Raw genomic sequence first — 18,242 nt, 5'->3', positions numbered from 1 at the left:
CGGATTGACGAAGACAGTTCCACAGCTGACCTGTGGCATACATGAAGGACTGGGTGTGATGCAGCATATTCTGAGTCCCGACTTCTCGGGTTCATGTACGGTGCAACCTTGGTTTCTTTATTCTCGACCGGGTCAGTCACAGGCAAGGAAGGAGAGTCCAAATACAGCTGGTCAAAGGCACATTTATATATTAACGATATGCAACTACACACACACCCGTGATCAAAACTCTGGGACATATAATAATCAGATAATCTCAGAAGGCTAGCCCTTACAATAAATATCTCCACCGGTTCAGGAAGTTTGACCTTTACACAGTATTCTATCTCTCCTTACATAGGATAATTTCCACACAGTGTCGTACGTATGGTTCACACAATACACCAGGTGCGCTTGGTCCCAGGTATATAACAAAGGCAGTCAAGTATATCTTAATATACACAAATGCGTGACACAGACAACAGTATATACTCAAGTCCTTATATATACTGTAAGTTCACGTAACATAAACAGCCTCGTGTGCTAGTTATATGCATCCACGTGACACAGACGATACCCTAGCTATCTTTATACTACGTGTGCATTACATAGGACGAGAGAATATAGCATTCACGATCTATCTGTGCGTGGGGACAGAGGCGGGGAGGGAGAGGGGAGGAGTGGTGATATAAACTTCCTTACGAGACAGAAAGTTGGGAGTATACCTCATATATCATTTTCTACTCACTTCATATGGCCAAAGCAAAAAGGAGGGGGGGAAGGGGTGTGGCACTGATGCTGTCTGTCCGTATGTAACACTGGGGGTGGGGGAATAGTCACACTTGGGGGTGGCCTGTGGCCTAGCACCATGCACTCTGCGCATGAGCTTATTGGTGGGGAGTTCACTATTCCACACAGGGGGTAACACGGGGGGGAGACACTGGGGCAAGGGGGCGGGTCCACTGAGGTAGGGGCTTCCCAGACACAAGGGGACAAACAACCTCAGAATCTTTTACTCATAGAACAGGCGGAGAGGAGTGCTCGAGTCACGGGCAGCAGGAGGCCATGTGCTGGGAACCGCAGGTGGCGACTGGGTGTTGGGGGTGGGCTATCTGGAGTGTATTCCAGGGGTAGGTCGCCTGTAGGGTCGCCATAAGTCCCATAGGAGTTGGTGGGTGGCGTGGTGGGTGGCCCTCTTTCTGTAGAGGCCCTGGGTGATGCGGGGCTCTCTGGACTAGGGCCGAAGAGGGCCAGGAGGCGCGCCACATGGTGCTGGCCCTTAGTCATTGTCCGGGTACTGGGGGCAGACCTGGGGAGGCCCAGACCTAGGGTCGGCTGTGGGGAGGGCGGCACCCTGGCTGAGCTGCTGTCTTGTCTGACAGGGACGGCCATCAGGGAGGAACTGCAGCCACCTGCTCTGGGGAAGGTTCGGCTACTTCAGCAGGCGTCAGGGGAGGCCTGCTGACTCCGGGGGCTGCGGTCTTGTCTGCGGGAGAAGGCCATCAGGACTGGACTGCGGCCTCTTGTCCTGGCGGAGTCCTTCAGCACCTGGGGAGGACAGGGCTGCAAGGACAGGACACCTGGCCTCAGGGACATCATGCCCGGTCTGGTCTCTGGTGGGGTTCCTGGAAGGGAGCAGATACCACCCTCTCAAGGAGCGAGGCGGGGGAAGGGGTGCCTCGCTCCGCCACAGGAGGGGTGGGCGGAGCAAGAGGCAACTTCCTCTGTAGGAGCCTGGGGACTTGCGGAGGGAAAGCAGCCAAGGGTTGGCTCTCCTACTTGGCGGGGGACATTCCCTCCATCAGACAGCCCTATTGGGCACTGCCTGTGCTCCTATGAGGGGCAGGGGTGTACGAGGAGTCGGGGGAGACTCCTCTAGACACCACAGACCCTGGCAGCTGGGAGAAGGCAGCCGGCGGGCACTCCCGGCTAAAGCCACAGCTCCAACTGAGACTGCACTCCTGCCGCAGGGCCTGAGACTCCTGTTCCTGGGACGTCTGGAGGACGGGACGGAGCCTGTCCTCCTTTCGTTGGGGTTGGGGCAGCACTGGGGGACTGCAACGCTCTATCCCGTGTGGTACCTAAGACAGAGTGTATCCCAGGGCCCGCCTTCCTCCTTGGGAGTGCCAGTGAAGGTCATCTGGTGGACGTGCCGACATGCCGGCTCCCAAAGGTTTTTGGCAGAGGGTGGCTGAACGACGGTCCTTCCACCCACAGTATAACTGATGGGTGCTACTGTGTCGCTGCTCCTTTGGGGAATAGCAACCCTTGAGGCTCCTCCTGAGTCCTCTGCTAAATAGAAGGCCGATCCAGGGGACTCAGCATCCAAGGGTTTGCTTGGGATCTTGCCAATGCAAGACCCACCCTGATTCTGGCAAGTGTTCCCTCCGCTGATGTGTTGTGTACTTTTACTGTACACTGCCCGGTGGTTTGGCTGCAGGGAAGAGGGACGTTGGGTCACAGGGGAGATACGTTGTTTATGCCCGGAAGGCTCAGCATGTGAAAAGAGCCACCCCATCATCTCCTTGTGGGGTGGGGGTCACCTCCCTGTACCCTCCTCCTAGGGTGGTGGTGTCTGGCTCTCTCTGCCGAGCCAGTATTTCACTGGGAGTAACAGTTATCTCTTGCATTAGAGAGTTGGACAGGAAAGGGATGAGAGTTTGTTGCTAGACAGGTCATACACGCCTTTCTAATGGTAGAGGGATGCAAACAGACTGTTCAGAGGAGCAGTGGATGGGATGGTCAAAGTAAATGCAGCGAATGGGTGGGATGAGGGAACAGAGTAGGATGCAGTGGGTGGGGAAGAGGGTAGGATGCAGTGGGTGGATAGGGTGGAATGAGTTATTGGGTGGCCGGGATGGGGTGGTTAGGTGGGATGGGTATGTGGGTGGAGTGGGTGGGTAGATGTGTGGCTTCTCAGAGGGCAAGCTCAGGAACACAGGCCTGCTACACTGAATGAGTAAGGTGGCATATGGGTGTGCTAGTTGGTCAGTGGGTGTATGGGGAAATTTGTCCAGTGGGGGATTGGTCCATGGGAAAAACAGGTCCATTATTTAATAGGACGATGTGGAAAAAGTTCATTATTATATACATCATTAAGGGCAGTGGGCCTAACTGAAAACACTGAGGGACTGTAAGTCCATGGAGAAAAGAGGAGCATAGATGGGAAAATATGTCCATGAAATGAGAATAGATCCATGGGAAGTCATTCAATAGAAAATATGTCATGAAGGAGAAATAGGTCAATGGCTGAAAATTGATCCCTTGGAGAAAATACGTCCATGAGGGAATTAAATTCATGGAGGAAATAGATCCATGGTGGAACTAGGTCCATGGGGGAATATAGGTCCATGAGGCAAAAAGAAAGATCCAGGGCAGAAATGGGTTCATGAAGGAAGCTTGATCTATCAAGAACGTAGGTACAATTAGGAAATAGCTACATTAAGGAAAATACATTCAAGAGGGAAATGGGTACATGGGGAAAATGGATCAAAGGAGAAAATAATTCAGCGGAGGAAAATGGTTCAGTAGGATGAAAATACGCCAGTGGAGGAAAATAGGTTGTTGCTGATGTTGTTGAACCCCAGTCTGCCTGATCAAGCCAAACCATCGACTTAGATCAGCAATTGCCCCTAAGGGATTGTTCCAGAGGTTTCTCTGCACCAATATTATGTCTATGGGCAGAGCTTTATTATGTACTAAGTTGTGCGGGCCTATTCTACAAGTAGGGCATTTGTCATCCGTGATTCCACCCAGCTCAGATCTATGCTGGTAGCTGAAGAGGGATGGGTAATGTCCTTATGTTAGCCCAGCTAGATCAGCTCGATCTTATCCATTTACAGACACCTTCAATGGGTGGATGTCAGGAAGGCAGGCTTGTAATACAGTGTTCTGGTTCTATCTATCTATCTATTGCTAGACGCCTCAATCCCGTTTGGGGTGGCCACAAACAAATCGCCTCCAAGTCGCCCTGTCCCCCGCCATTTCACTGCCCTGCTCCCAACTCACACCCCCTCTCTCATATACCTCTCCACCCCATCCCTCCATCTCATCCTCGGCCTCCCCCTCCCTCTTCCCCCCTCCACCTCACTCACATACACTCTCTTCGTCAGTCTTTCACCCTCCATCCTCTCCACATGGCCAAACCACCTCAGTGTGTTCCTCATAAAGCTTCCTATCACATCCACATCCACACCACAACACTCCTTTATATCCTCATTCGTCAGCCTGTCTCTCCACGTGACTCCACAGGCTCCTCTTAAATAACTCATTTCTGGTTGCAGTGTTATATTTCCCTGAGTGTGAAGTGTACGCTATATGTAGGTATTTCTTCATTGTTAGTGTTGGAGTGTCTGGAGGTACACTATTGTTTTAGAGGCTTTGATAATGTTTGTGTGACAACTGCTTATTGGCTTAAGTGTGCTGCATGCCATGTAATGCCAGGAGTGTTGTGTGCTGGCACGGCCTGTTGCATACCAGTGCGTGCCTCCGATATCAAAGTAGTCTCTGACAGAGAGGAAGTTATATTTAGAGTGTAAGTGAGTCGTGGAAGAAGTTTTGGTGCAGCCAGCAGTGATTTTTAGGGTACTGTTTTCCACAGTTCACTAGATGTTGTACTGAGTAATAGATGGTGGGAACCCATGCAAAGGAGGAATAAGACATTACTGATTTTGTGAACTTTTTATAGTGTAAGGAAAGTGTTTATTTTTGTTGTCCAAAGTCTGGTTTTATGGTTTCCCTGGGTGCATTGACTCTGGAAGTGCACTGCCTTTTGATGTCTATGAGGAGGTCCTTGAAGGTACATCTAGTGTCATTTTTCACCACATGGATGTTGACGGAGGATGTGTGTGGCACATTTGTATTGTTAAGTGTTATGTGAGTTGGCTACTTGTGTTCATGTTTACTGCTGGTGATGAGTTTGGTGACGTACTTGGCTGACGCGACCGTCAGCCTAATGTCCTCTATCCAAGTTTGCAGTGTTGAGGTAGTCCTGTTTCAGTGTGCAGGCAGTGTCTGTAATGTGGTCTGTGGTTATTGTGATGATGTTAAATGCATATGAGGCAATGTTTGTAGGATGCTGGGTTATGGGAATAGTACAGTATGCATGTATAGGCTGACGAGTGAGGGTAAGAGAACAGAGCATTGTGGAACTGTTAAGAATTTTTTTTTTTTTTTTCGCAATGGCTTGCCCTGAGATGTGCTTGTTTACCAGATAAATAGTTGTCAGGCCAATGTTTGTTGTTATTCTTCATGCTTGCATTGTAACTGTATTTCTAATGTTGTACCATCCTGGAAAAATGACTGTCTTGTTTGTGTTTTGACTTAGTAGATGATTGGTTCTGGGTGTGTAGATGTATGAATTGTGTCTGATATTCAGAGTCTGTTGTTCTTACTTAAATGTGCTTGGATAATTTTATCTTTACAGGAATGAGTCAAGTTCGTACAGTCCTGTGTATTATACCATTATTATCATACATATCCTTAATGTTTTGGTTGGTCAGCTGATGTGTCTACTTGGCCGAGCTTTTTTTCGCTCAATCTGCAGTGTGTGGTATTGCCCAAGTAGACACAAGGCTGATCTCCCTCCCGTTTTTTGTGCCTACTGTTACGTGTAATACGTGCATTGACTGATTGCTTGATTGTGTGTGTGTGTAATGTGGGGAAAAGTGGGGTGAAAAGGGGGACTTAGGTTGAATGTCCAGAACCAAATTCCATTTTCCCCATAGGTTTAGTTATTTGTATGGCACGGTTTTCTATGACGTAGACACAGTCCAGAACCAATTAGCCACACCTTAGGTGACTTGACTATATATATTATATATCGGTATATATATATATATATATATATATATATATATATATATATATATATATATATATATATATATATATATACACACACACACACACACACACACACACACACACACACATACATACAGGGTGTTACAAAAAGATGGATCCAATTTCAAAGCAGTATATTTCACGATGGCAACATGTTACAGTTGCACAAAAAGTTACAAACGGTATAATGAGTAATTAAGTTTCACTAACCATTTTATAAATGCCCTATGTACCTTCCACTTGCTGTATGGACAACATTGAGACAATAGTTGAATTTGCTGCAAATGCCTTTCAGGGTGTCATCTTTCACTGAAGTCACCGCTGCCGTGATTCTGTTTTGGGGGTCATCTAGATTAGTCGCTAATGGTGGCACAAAAATAGTGTTTGACGTATCCCCACAAGAAAAAGTCAAAGGGGGTATTGTCTGGGGATCTTGGGGGCTAAGAGTGTAGCGCCAAGTCTTGGGGTCCCATGCGACCTATCTAACGTTAATGCAGTATGTCATTTAGAAAACAATGAACCTGCAGGTGCCAATGTAGCATCCAGCAGTGGTTATTTGAAACTCTATGCCCTGCCCATTCAAGTGGTAAGAGTTTCTTTCATGGGCGATTCGTGGTTGCAGAGATATAGCAATTTCAAATTGGGTCCATCTTTTTGAAGCACTCTGTACTGTATATATATATATATATATATATATATATATATATATATATATATATATATATATACACAGTAATAACTCGATATACAGTACCAATAGATACAATTCCCCAGATTAACCCGCCGCGTGCCAGTGCCGTTTTAAAACGGTCTGACATAATTCCATGGCCAATACCAGTGCCGTTTTAAAACGGTTTAAAATAAAAAGCTTCACTGTGACTGGATTTTTCAAGATTCGCGGGTAAACATTGGCAGGAACGTAAGGTAACTGTTCCTCTATGATCCCCCAGTCTGTCAAGGCCATACACTCACTCACTCCCCCCCCTCAAACTTGCTCTGCCTCACTCTGCCTGTGTGCCTCATCCAGTGCTGTACATAGTGAAGGCATTTTGTAAATATTTTCATGTAAGTGTAAGTTGTAAATATTTTCTTGTAAGTGTAAGGACTATATAGTGAAGTCAAGTTGTAAATACCCTCTAGTAAGTGCCAGGACTGTATGTAATGAAGTCAGATTGTACCTATCTTCAAGTAAGTGTAAGATAATGCATTCACAGTGAGAAAGACATGCAAATTGTAATAGATGCTGAAGTAATAAGTAATCAAAAAAGTGTACTGAACATTGCTATGCCTTCCCAGCATAAATACCTGAGTATACCTTACATATAAAATGGCTTTCTTTCATGTACATGGTGAGCGTAAGAGAGCGGCTCTACCTGTACATGAGTATGCAGGACTCAATAAAGCTCATTTCTGAGCCTCGGTGAGCATTTTAACAGGGAAATTCGTTGTTTCCACATCAAAATCTATCATTTTAGCCAAAAAAAAAAAAAAAAGGTCAACATATGACTAGCTCTGGGGTGACCCATAGGGCTAAAAATAGCCAGCACGCGGCGTGTTAATGATGAAGGTAGAAATTGCATCATACCCCTCCTAACGATAGCCAAACCATGGTTTAACGATGGGTTTTGATTTTTCTTACCGATTTTGATGATACTTAAGACTAAAATTGTGCATTTAGATTGATTTATAAACTGTTTTTATACTTTGATTAATGTGTTTTAGCCATAGGTGGGGTGAACATTGTCATTTTGGAGTAGTTTACAAAGCTTGATTTTTTCCATACTAATATTGGACGATGTTCAGATCTGATATGTTGGTTTTAGTGAGTTATTTACATGTGTTAGATTACCTTCCTTGACAGCTGTCAGGCCATTTATATTGCCTTTAAACCTGTTTTTGGGCTCATCTGGGTGGGTTTTGGAATTGGTTTAGGGGGAAAACCCAAGGCAAGTAAACGGTCAACACTGAAATACATGTTATAAATCCCCTGATATATGATACCCCTCCTAATGATGGGGTTTTACCCAACCAATTAGATCGTTTAACCAGGGTATTCCTGTGTGTGTGTGTGTGTGTGTGTGTATATATATATATATATATATATATATATATATATATATATATATATATATATATATATATATATAAATTAGCAGAGACTTCACTTCACCTTAAAGAGATGTATGCAAATTAACCACAGGAGAGCACTTTCGTATATTACATCTTCAGACAGAGTGAGACAGAAACGTAAAGGGTACAGGTCTTTTATGCACACCCGCAGCAGGCAGTGGCACACAGAACAATGGATGACCTGAATTTTTACCTGTGGCTTAAATTATGGTCACCTGCAGCAGGGAGTGGAACACAACAAAGGATGACCTGAATCTAAAAATGCACGTGACAAAGGAAGAGGGAGTAGGAGGGGAGGAAAGGGGAGTGGGAGGGAGGGGGAAGGGGGAGGGGAGGAGGGGAAAGGGGAAGCGGAGAGGGGGGAGGGAGGAGGGGATAAATACTGCTGCTTAACTTAAGACCTAGAGGATTAATGCTTGGTGTGTCCCACACAGATGTGACTACATCACCAGGAGATGGCAGGGAACAATCACGTGTTAGTCTGGGGGATACTGCTTTAAAATTAATTCAGTTAAGAATTTATCACACTTAAAATGATCATAGCTCATGTTTACATTCTTTTCATATGTGCCAGATATTAGACAAGATTCTATTACATTTCTTTCATCTAAGCTTTTTCATCTTGCTAGAATCATGGAGCCTGTCCAGTCAATATGGTGATCACTGGATGCTTTGTGCTGAAATAAACCGCTACTCTGTTGGGCTGCCCTTATACTGTATTTATGTTGTGAGATTCTAGTTTCGAAATCTTTTCCAGATTGTCCTATATAAAATTGTTACAGCTTTTACACGGGATTTTATAAACAACGCCTGAATTACTGAAAGGGCTGATCTTGATGTAGATTTGTTTTGATGGTGTTCTCATATTTGAATACTACTTGAACATTGAATTTCCTCAGTATGTGAACATCATCAAGAACATTTTCATGGAAGGGGACGACAAGAGTTCTTTGAATATTCTGGCAATCTGGCTTATTAGTTTTCCCTTCAAGGAATTGTTTCTTGGCTGTATTGTGGCACTGAGTTAGTATGCTTTGTGAATATTTTAGCTTCTTTTCAATACTCTGAATCATTTATAGTTCATCATCTAAAAATTCTGGGTCTGAAATTCTATATGCTCTTAGGTACATGGATATGAACACAGATCTTTTTACATTAACCCGCCCCGTCCCGTTAACGTATGGGTACGTTGCAACGATTTGCATTTGCCAGTCCCAGTGACGTACCAGTATGTCGTGCAATTCCAAGGTCCCTAATTTGCACAATTTTCAATTTTCGCGCGTGATTTTTCGTATGTATACACGGGACACCTTCCTCTATTCCTCTACAAGATGCCAAGCAGGGACAATGCCTTACATCGCATAACCTACTCCCTCCCCCCCTCACGCCATTGTCTCGGCAATGGACCTGTTACCTGTGAGTGGGCTAGTAAAGATATTCAGGGCCAGAATGATTCCCCAATCGATGACAATGTGGAGGACAATGTTTGCATAGCATTAGAAGAAGAAACAGCCAGAAATAATGATCAGGTAATGTGGCAAAAAAAAGGTCAGGTATGGTGATTAGTTAGTGAGTGAAACAATGCTTATAATGCCTTTATTACCGCTTGAAAACCAATATACTCTCATGCTACATATACATTAGTACCAAGTAAATAAATAAATACAGTTTACGAGTGGATAAAATAGTTACCCTCCCATAGAACTCATTCTCTTTGGTGCCAGCATGTTAGAAAACCCAGTCAGGTAAGGAGGAACTCCTACCTGGATTGGGTATTTTAAACCTCAGGTGAGCGATTTCTCTATGAATTTGCGATGTTTCTCACCAAAAGCGAAGGTTTTAGCCCCCCCCAAAAAAATCGAAAATGCCTCGGAACTGGGGGATGTCGGAGGTGCGGAAAACCTCGGGACGTGACGGGTTAATATGATGGTTTGAATAGTAATGAACATGACATAATATTTGTAGGTTTTCTGTATACCTTAGTCTTCAAAACATTTTGGTCCCTGATAACTTTTACATCCAAAAATGGCAATTCATTATCCATTTCCATCTCATGAGTAAACTTAATCGATGGAACTAACGAATTTTATTGCAGGAGAAATTCATCAATGGGAAGACTGTTAGGCCAGAAGCACAGGATATCATCAACGTATCAGAGCCAAACTATGTTTTGCTCCCTTATGGAGGTCAGTAAATGTTTCTCAAAGTATTCCATGTAAATATTTACCAGAACATTCAAAGAACCCTTGTCCTCCCCTTCCATGAAAATTTTCTTGATGTTGTTCACATACTGAGGAAACTCAATGTACAAGTAGTATTCAAATATGAGAACACCATAAAAAAAAAAAAAACTCATCAAAAACAGGCCTTTCAGTAATTCAGGCGTTGTTTACAAAATCCCGTGTAAAAGCTGTAACAAATTTTACATAGGACAATCTGGAAAAGATTTGGAAACTAGAATCTCGCAACATAAATACAGTGTAAGGACAGCCTAACAGAGTAGTGGTTTATTTCAGCAAAAAGCATCCAGTGATCACCATATTGACTGGACAGGCTCCAAGATTCTAGCAAGATCAAAAAGCTTAGATGAAAGAAATGTAATAGAATCTTGTCTAATTTTTGGCACATATGAAGAGAATGTAAACATGAGCTATGGTCATTTTAAGTGTGATAAATTGTTAACTGAATTAATTTTAAAGCAGTATCCCCCAGACTAACACGTGATTGTTCCCTGTCATCTCCTGGTAGTGTAGTCACACCTTCGTGGGACACACCAAGCATTAATCCCGTAGGTCTTAAGTTAAGCAGCAGTATATATCCCCTCCTCCCTCCCCCCTCTCCCCTTCCCCCTTCCCCTCCTCCCCTTCCCCTTCCCTCTCCCTCCCACTCCCCTTTCCTCCCCTCCTCCTCCCTCCTTCTTTGTCACGTTCATTTTTAGATTCAGGTCATCCTTTGTTGTGTTCCACTCCCTGCTGCAGGTGACCATAATTTAAGCCGCAGGTAAAAATTCAGGTCATCCATTGTTCTGTGTGCCACTGCCTGCTGCGGGTGTGCATAAAAGACCTGTACCCTTTACGTTTCTGTCTCACTCTGTCTGAAGATGTAATTTACGAAAGTACTCACTGTCGCTCATTTCATTAGTTTGCATACATATATACTGGACAAAATAAGTTAGGGATCATGGACTATGTCAGTGATTCAAACTAAACCTTTGTACGTACATGGCAGAATGTATGAAACGCAAATGCTGACATCATTTTTCAACAATAGTTAATCAGAACTTCCGAATTCATTTATTGATTTGTTGGTCATAGTGCACAAAAAAAACATGTCACTGAATGACGTGAAGATCTCTGGCATGAAAGACAACTTGACCTTCACAGAACATGTCCAAAACTGACCCAGAGGCTCATCAATACTCGGTGTGACCTCCTTTTGCTCTCAGAACAGCCTGGCATCGGCGTTGCATACTCATGATGAGATTCACAATGTTCTGTTGTGGGAGATTGTTCCATTCCTCTCTCAGCGCATTCTCAAGGTCATCATGGGTCTGTGGTTGGTTTGGACGCTGGGAAAGTTGATGCTGAAGATGATCCCACACATGCTCGATGGGATTCAGGTCCGGTGAGACAGCAGGCCACTCCATATACCTTCCCTCTGCAGGTACTCCTGAACCACACGAGCATGATGGGGACGGTCGTTATCGTCCATGAGAATGAAATCAGGTCCTATTGCACCTGCAAACAACCTGACGACTGGGTGAAGAATTTCATCCCTGTACCGGAGAGCAGTCAGTGTGCCGTTCCTGATGGCTACCATGTCAGTGCGACCCCCCAGAGAGATCCCACCCCTAATCATCACAGAGCCGCCCCCAAACCGATTGTGTTCAGCCACCAATGCCTGGCTGTATCTCTGTCTGGCCTCTCTCCACACACGCCTACGACCATCGTGGAAGTCCAGGCAGAATCGGGACTCATCTGTGAACAGTACCGGCTCCCAACGTCGTCTATCCCAATTCACATGTTGACATGTGCATTCCAAGCGTCGTTGTCGAAGATGTGGGAGAAGTCTAGGACGCAGTACTGGCCTGTAAGCCCTGAGATTAGCAGCATGCAGTCTGTTTCTCAAAGTCTGGGGCGTAATGTGCAGGCCTGTGGCAACATTAAACTGAGTAGTCAGTCTTGGAGCCAACGTTACGATGTACCGGTCTTGGCGTTGCATTGTGGCACGGGGTCTGCCACTCCTAGGCCTCTCATTGACTGTACCAGTCCCCTGAAATCGTGTCCAGAGTCTAGAGATGACACTCTGGGACACACCGAAATGGAAAGCAACATCACACTGGGTTTCTCCAGCCTGAAGCATTCCGACTGCTTGACTGCGCTCATTTGCCTGTAAATGACGTCTTTTTGGTGGCATGCCTTTACTAAAGTCACATTCAATCGCTGTTCACCTTCACAATAATGTGGTGATGTCTGCTGACTGACTGTCTGCGTCACACTAACCAGAGTTTACCACATTTGTATCGTGCAGCTCACGAGCACGTGCAAATCGTGGTGAAGCATACAATGAACCGGAGTCAAGTCACAAAATGTGTGTTCAGTCCATACATATGTGGTATTTCACTACACATTATTCCCCACAACCTTAGCAAACCAAAATGCCCATGATCCCTAACTTATTTTGTCCAGTATATTTATCTATCTATCTATCTATATACCTAGGCTGCTTCCCCCAAGAAAAGGGAGGTAGCCGAGACAGGACGACACACTCCCCATTTACTCATCCATTCAAACATTCATTCGCATCTTAGCCTCAAACGGGAGAACGGACAGATCCTCACCGCACCACACCGCACAAGGGTCAACTACGCAATGCAATCAGTGACATCCGCAGCAGGGCCCGACAACAGAGCTGGTTTACCCCTGCCACATCATAACAGACTCATCTCCTTACCCGCACCTGACCGGAAATAGCTGATCAGACCAAATGCGGGAGAATATCCCCTCAGGGCTGTGTCATCACTTATTCATTCACAATTTCTCTCCATCTATTTCTGTCACGCACAGCCACTCTTCCTTGCTCAACAGACATCCCTCTCGCATCCAGTGCTCTCTTCACACTGTCCATTCATCCTATTTGTGGTCTTCCTCTCAGCCTTACACCTCTCACATCAGATCTAGTTAACTTTTTCACCAATCGCTCATTATCCATTCTCTCCATATGCCCAAACCATCGCAACACCCTCTGCTCAACTCTACCAGCCATCTCCCGAACAACTCCAGTTCTTCTTCGCACTTCATCATTCCGCACCGATCCATACGCGTCACTCCACACATACTCCTCAGACACCTCATCTCCATTACATTCAAACTTTTCCTCTCTGCTATACCCATATTCCATGTTTCAGCCCCATATAATGCAGTCGGTACCACAACACCCTCATACAGTCTTCTCTTTACATCCATTCTAAGCGAACGACATCTAAACACTTTTTTCATTCCTCCCAGCACCTTTCCTACTTCATTTATTCTAAACTTCACTTCTGCATCTATTCTTCCATCCACAGCAACATGTGACCCTAGATATTTAAAACAATCTACCTCCTCAAGCAACTCGCCATTCAAAACTATATTCATCCCCCTACCATCTACCAACCTCGTACACTTCATCACTTTACTCTTATTCTCATTTACTTTCAATTTCCTCATTTCACACACCCTTCCAAACTCCTCTACCAACTGTCTCAATCTCTCCTCTGAATCAGCCACCAGTGCAGTATCATCTGCAAACAGCAGCTGCTTCAGATTCCACTCTCCACCATCAACATTCACCAGACTCAGACCTCCACCTAAAACTCTTGCATTCACCTCCCTTACAACACTATCCATGTAAATATTAAACAACCAAGGCGACATCACACATCCCTGTCGCAGCCCCACTCTCACAGGAAACCAATCACTCACAGCATTTCCCACTCTTACACACGCTCTAATATTTACATAAAAACTTTTCACCTCTTTTAGTAACCTACCATCAAGTCCATACAATCTTAAAACAATCCACAAAGCCTCCCTATCAATTCTGTCATACGCTTTCTCTAAATCCATAAATGCCCAAAACACATCCTTGCCTTTCGCTAAATACTTTTCACACACTTGTCTCACCACAAACACCTGATCCACGCATCCCCTCCCTCTCCTAAAGCCACACCGCTCATCACCAATCACTCCCTCTGTACCCTCTCTAACTCTCATAATTAACACTCTGCATACACCTCACCTACAACACTCAACAGACTTTTACCCCTAAAGATAGTACATTCATACTTATCACCCTTGCCTTTAAAGAACGGGACCACACAAGCACTTACCCAGTCAACTGGCACCATACCTTTCACAAAGCACACATCCAACAGTCTTACTAACCAGTCAACAATAGTCACTCCACCACCCTTCAGGCATTCCACAGCACACCCATCCATACCTGCAGCTTTCCCTGTTTTCATCTCCTTTACTGCCTTCTCCACTTCCTCCTTCGTGATCAAAGAATCATTCAACTCTCCCAACACATTTATTCCTTGCACCCTTCCATCCGCCTCTACATTTAACAATCTTTCAAAATACTCTGCCCATCTCTTCCTTACTGCATCCATCTCAACATCCTTCCATCCTCTGCTTTTACTCGTTCTTCCTTCCCAAACTCTCCCTTTCGCACCCTTTTCACCTCCTTCCAAAACATTTTCTTATTCTGTTGAAAATTCTCTGTCAGCCACCTACCCCATCTCTCATCTGCTGCCACTTTAGCATCACGCACAGTCCTTCTCCCCCTATTCCTCTTTTCCTTATATCTCTCATATATATATATATATATATATATATATATATATATATATATATATATATATATATATATATATATATATATATATTATACAATGGTACCTCGCATTTAGCATGTTTCAAGTTAGCGATTTTTACGTTCAGAGATAGGTAAGAAAAAGTACCAATCCTTCACATTTAGCTACTGTCTTACACGTTTAGTAATGTGGGACGTGAAATGTGGGACGTGAAATGCCTTCCCCGTCTACTACCAGACCATAATTGTTATCATTGTTCTGAGCATCTGGAGACCTTGGTTGCTATATTTTCTCTCACAGTGCCGAGCATTTAGCATTTTTTGCTGGTGAGGAGATGTACAACCATATAGTAATGAGTCTGTATAATGTATTGCTAATAACTGGGCTTCATTTTCAGCACATAAAATAGGAATTCGGGGGTCGTAAGGGTGATTTTGAGGATGGGCACAGACTTAACTGACATTTTTCCCATATTAAGTACATTTCACATTTAGTGATTTTGTATTTAGCGATGGTTTCACCAGACTAATTAAATCGCTAAACATGAGGACCGCTGCATATCTATCTATCTATCTATCTATAAGCATACTTATATGTATATATAATTATATAAATAGATAGATAGATAGATAGATATAGATATAGATATATATCTGGAGCCACACACATACACACACACACACATATATATATATGGAGCCTTTGTGGTACAATGGTAGCGTGTGCATTTTCGTACATGGGAGAACGAGGGTTCGCACCCCACCAGGGTAGTAAACATTGGTAGCATTCTTCCAGATACGTACTGCTTTGGTGGACATAAGGGGTGCTGTTGTTGAACTAGTGTCGTGTACTATAAAGTATGCTTGCATACAGTCGGCTTGTGCGGGCCGATTGCACTTGGTTCACAGACTACACACACATCCAAAGCCACTCCAACACTACAATCACACTGACAAGCACTTCTCACCCTACATACAATCTCTATCAAAAGTCTAAGCCACTTGTTAGAGATACATAGCCTGTATCATTCTCACTTCGGTCGTGACAGACCAATCCTGCAATGGACACTCAAACGGCTGATGAAATTATATATATATATATATATATATATATATATATATATATATATATATATATATATATATATATATATATATATATATATATATATTTTCACATTATTACCAGTCGCAAGTGTGAATCTGTTATTTTCAATTTGATTGTCTGTGTGTCTGTGTTCTTACCCAATTGGTCTTACCTAATTGTATCTTTACAGGAATGAGTCAAGCTCCTACTATCCCGTGTCTTAAACCATATTTATCGTACATATCCTTAAATTTGTGAATTGTTTTGGCACACACTATTTCATTTGTTAGTGCATTCCACTGATCATTTGCTCTATTTGGGAAACTAAATTTTTTTACGTCTTTATCACCTCTCTTCTTATGCAGTTTTATGCAGTGTCCTCTTGCTGATGCTTCCCCATACGTTAAGTAATCATTTATGTCTATTTTCTCCTTCCCTGATATGCATTTATATGACATAATCATGTCACCTCTTTTCCTTCTCCCCTGTAATGTTGATAGATTCAGTTTATTTAGTCTTTCTTCGTAGCTTAGATCCCTTAAGCTTGGTATCCATCTTGTAGCGGCCCTTTGAAATTTTTCAATCTTGTCTATGTGTTTTTTGAGATGACGACTCCAGACTACTGATGCATACTCCAGGGTTGGTCTGCTGAATGATGTTATTTTCTTTCTTAGCATGTCTTCATTTATGTATGTGAACGCTATTCTCATATTGGTAAGCAGTGTATACATGTTCCGTACCTTCTCACTGATGTGGTCAGCCGGAGATAGTCTGTTATTGATAATCACACCTAGGTCCTTCTCTCTTTCTGATGTGTGTAGGGTTTTATTTCCTAACTTATAATCCAAATCAGGTCTATTTCCACTTTTACCAAACTTGATTACATCACACTTGTCCACACTGAATTCCATTTGTCATGTATTACTCCATTCATGAAGTTTATTTAATTCTTCTTGTAGCTCTTTACAAGAGTCTGTGTTAGTAATTCTCCTTAGTATTTTTGCATCATCTGCAAACATATTTAGATAGCTTTCATATCCAGTGTTACTGTCTATATCATTTATGTACACTAAAAACATGACTGGTGCCAGCACTGAGCCCTGTGGTACTCCACTAGTCACTTCTCTCCATGATGAGTAAATTCCCCTTAGTACTGTTCTCATTTCTCTTTTTATGAGAAAATCTTGCATCCAACAAAACAGTTTGCCTCGAATTCCTCCTTGATGGTACAGTTTCCATTTAAGTCTTTGGTGTGGTACTAGTTCAAATGCTTTCTTGAAATCTAAATAGATACTGTTCACCCATCCTTCTCTTTCCTGTAATGTGTTTGTTACTCTGTCATAGTAGCTCAACAGATTAGTAACACATGATTTTCCTTTTCTGAAACCAAACTGTCTTTCTGTTATCATATTGTGTTCTTCTAGATGATTTATCCAAGCTTTTCTTATAATCTTTTCTAATATCTTGCTTACAACACTGGTTAGCGATACTGGTCGGTAGTTGAGTGGATTTTGTCTATTCCCTTTCTTGAATAAAGGAACATTGTTTGCTTTCTTCCAAATATCAGGTAGTTTACCTTGTCTCAAGGATTTCTTGAAAATTAAAAATTACTTAACTCTTTTGCACATTCACGTAGCACCGAGCATGAAATTTCATCAGGACCATTTGCTTTTCCTTTGTCTAATTTACTTAGCTCCTCTTGTATTACTTTTTCTGATGTTTGTATATCTGGTAGTATGTGTGGTAATGCATGTTCCACATAATCCCTCTAAAAATTTTTCTCCTCTGTAAAAACTGATTGGAAATTCTTATTTAGTGCTTCACAAACATCCTTCTCTTGTGTATAGGTGATTCCCTCGTCCGTAATGGATTGTATTATATCTTTTATTTTGGTTTTGCTTCTGATGTAGCTGTAAAATAGCCTCAGTTGATCATTACTTTTATCTACGATATCCTCCTCAAACTGTTTTTGGGCTTCCCTCCTTATTCTTGTATAATCGTTTCTTGCCTGTTTATAATTGTTATATGCCCTTTCACTATTGTGTCTTCTCTATCTATTCCACAACAAATCTTTTTTTTTCTTTGGATTTTTTACATTCTGTATTGAACCATTTTTTTTTTAAATTATATTTTCTGCTTCTTTGTGCTGTGGGATGTTCTTTTGGACTCCTATTTCATAAAGTTCAAAGAATTTTTTATATATAGCATTTAAATCTTGTCCTCTAAGCTCGTTTTCCCAATCATTTTCTAAGAAGTACTTCTTTAAGTCATGATACTTTCCGTTTTTATAGTTCAGGCTCTTTTTGTAACTTTCATTGCTGTTAACAATGTCATATGCGATCCTGAA

This window comes from Coenobita brevimanus, chromosome 22, assembly GCF_032717465.1.
Source record: "Coenobita brevimanus isolate Jiangsu-jjx chromosome 22, ASM3271746v2, whole genome shotgun sequence".
In the NCBI taxonomy this organism is placed as follows: Eukaryota; Metazoa; Arthropoda; class Malacostraca; order Decapoda; family Coenobitidae; genus Coenobita; species Coenobita brevimanus.
Note: the sequence above shows the minus strand (reverse complement) of the source record.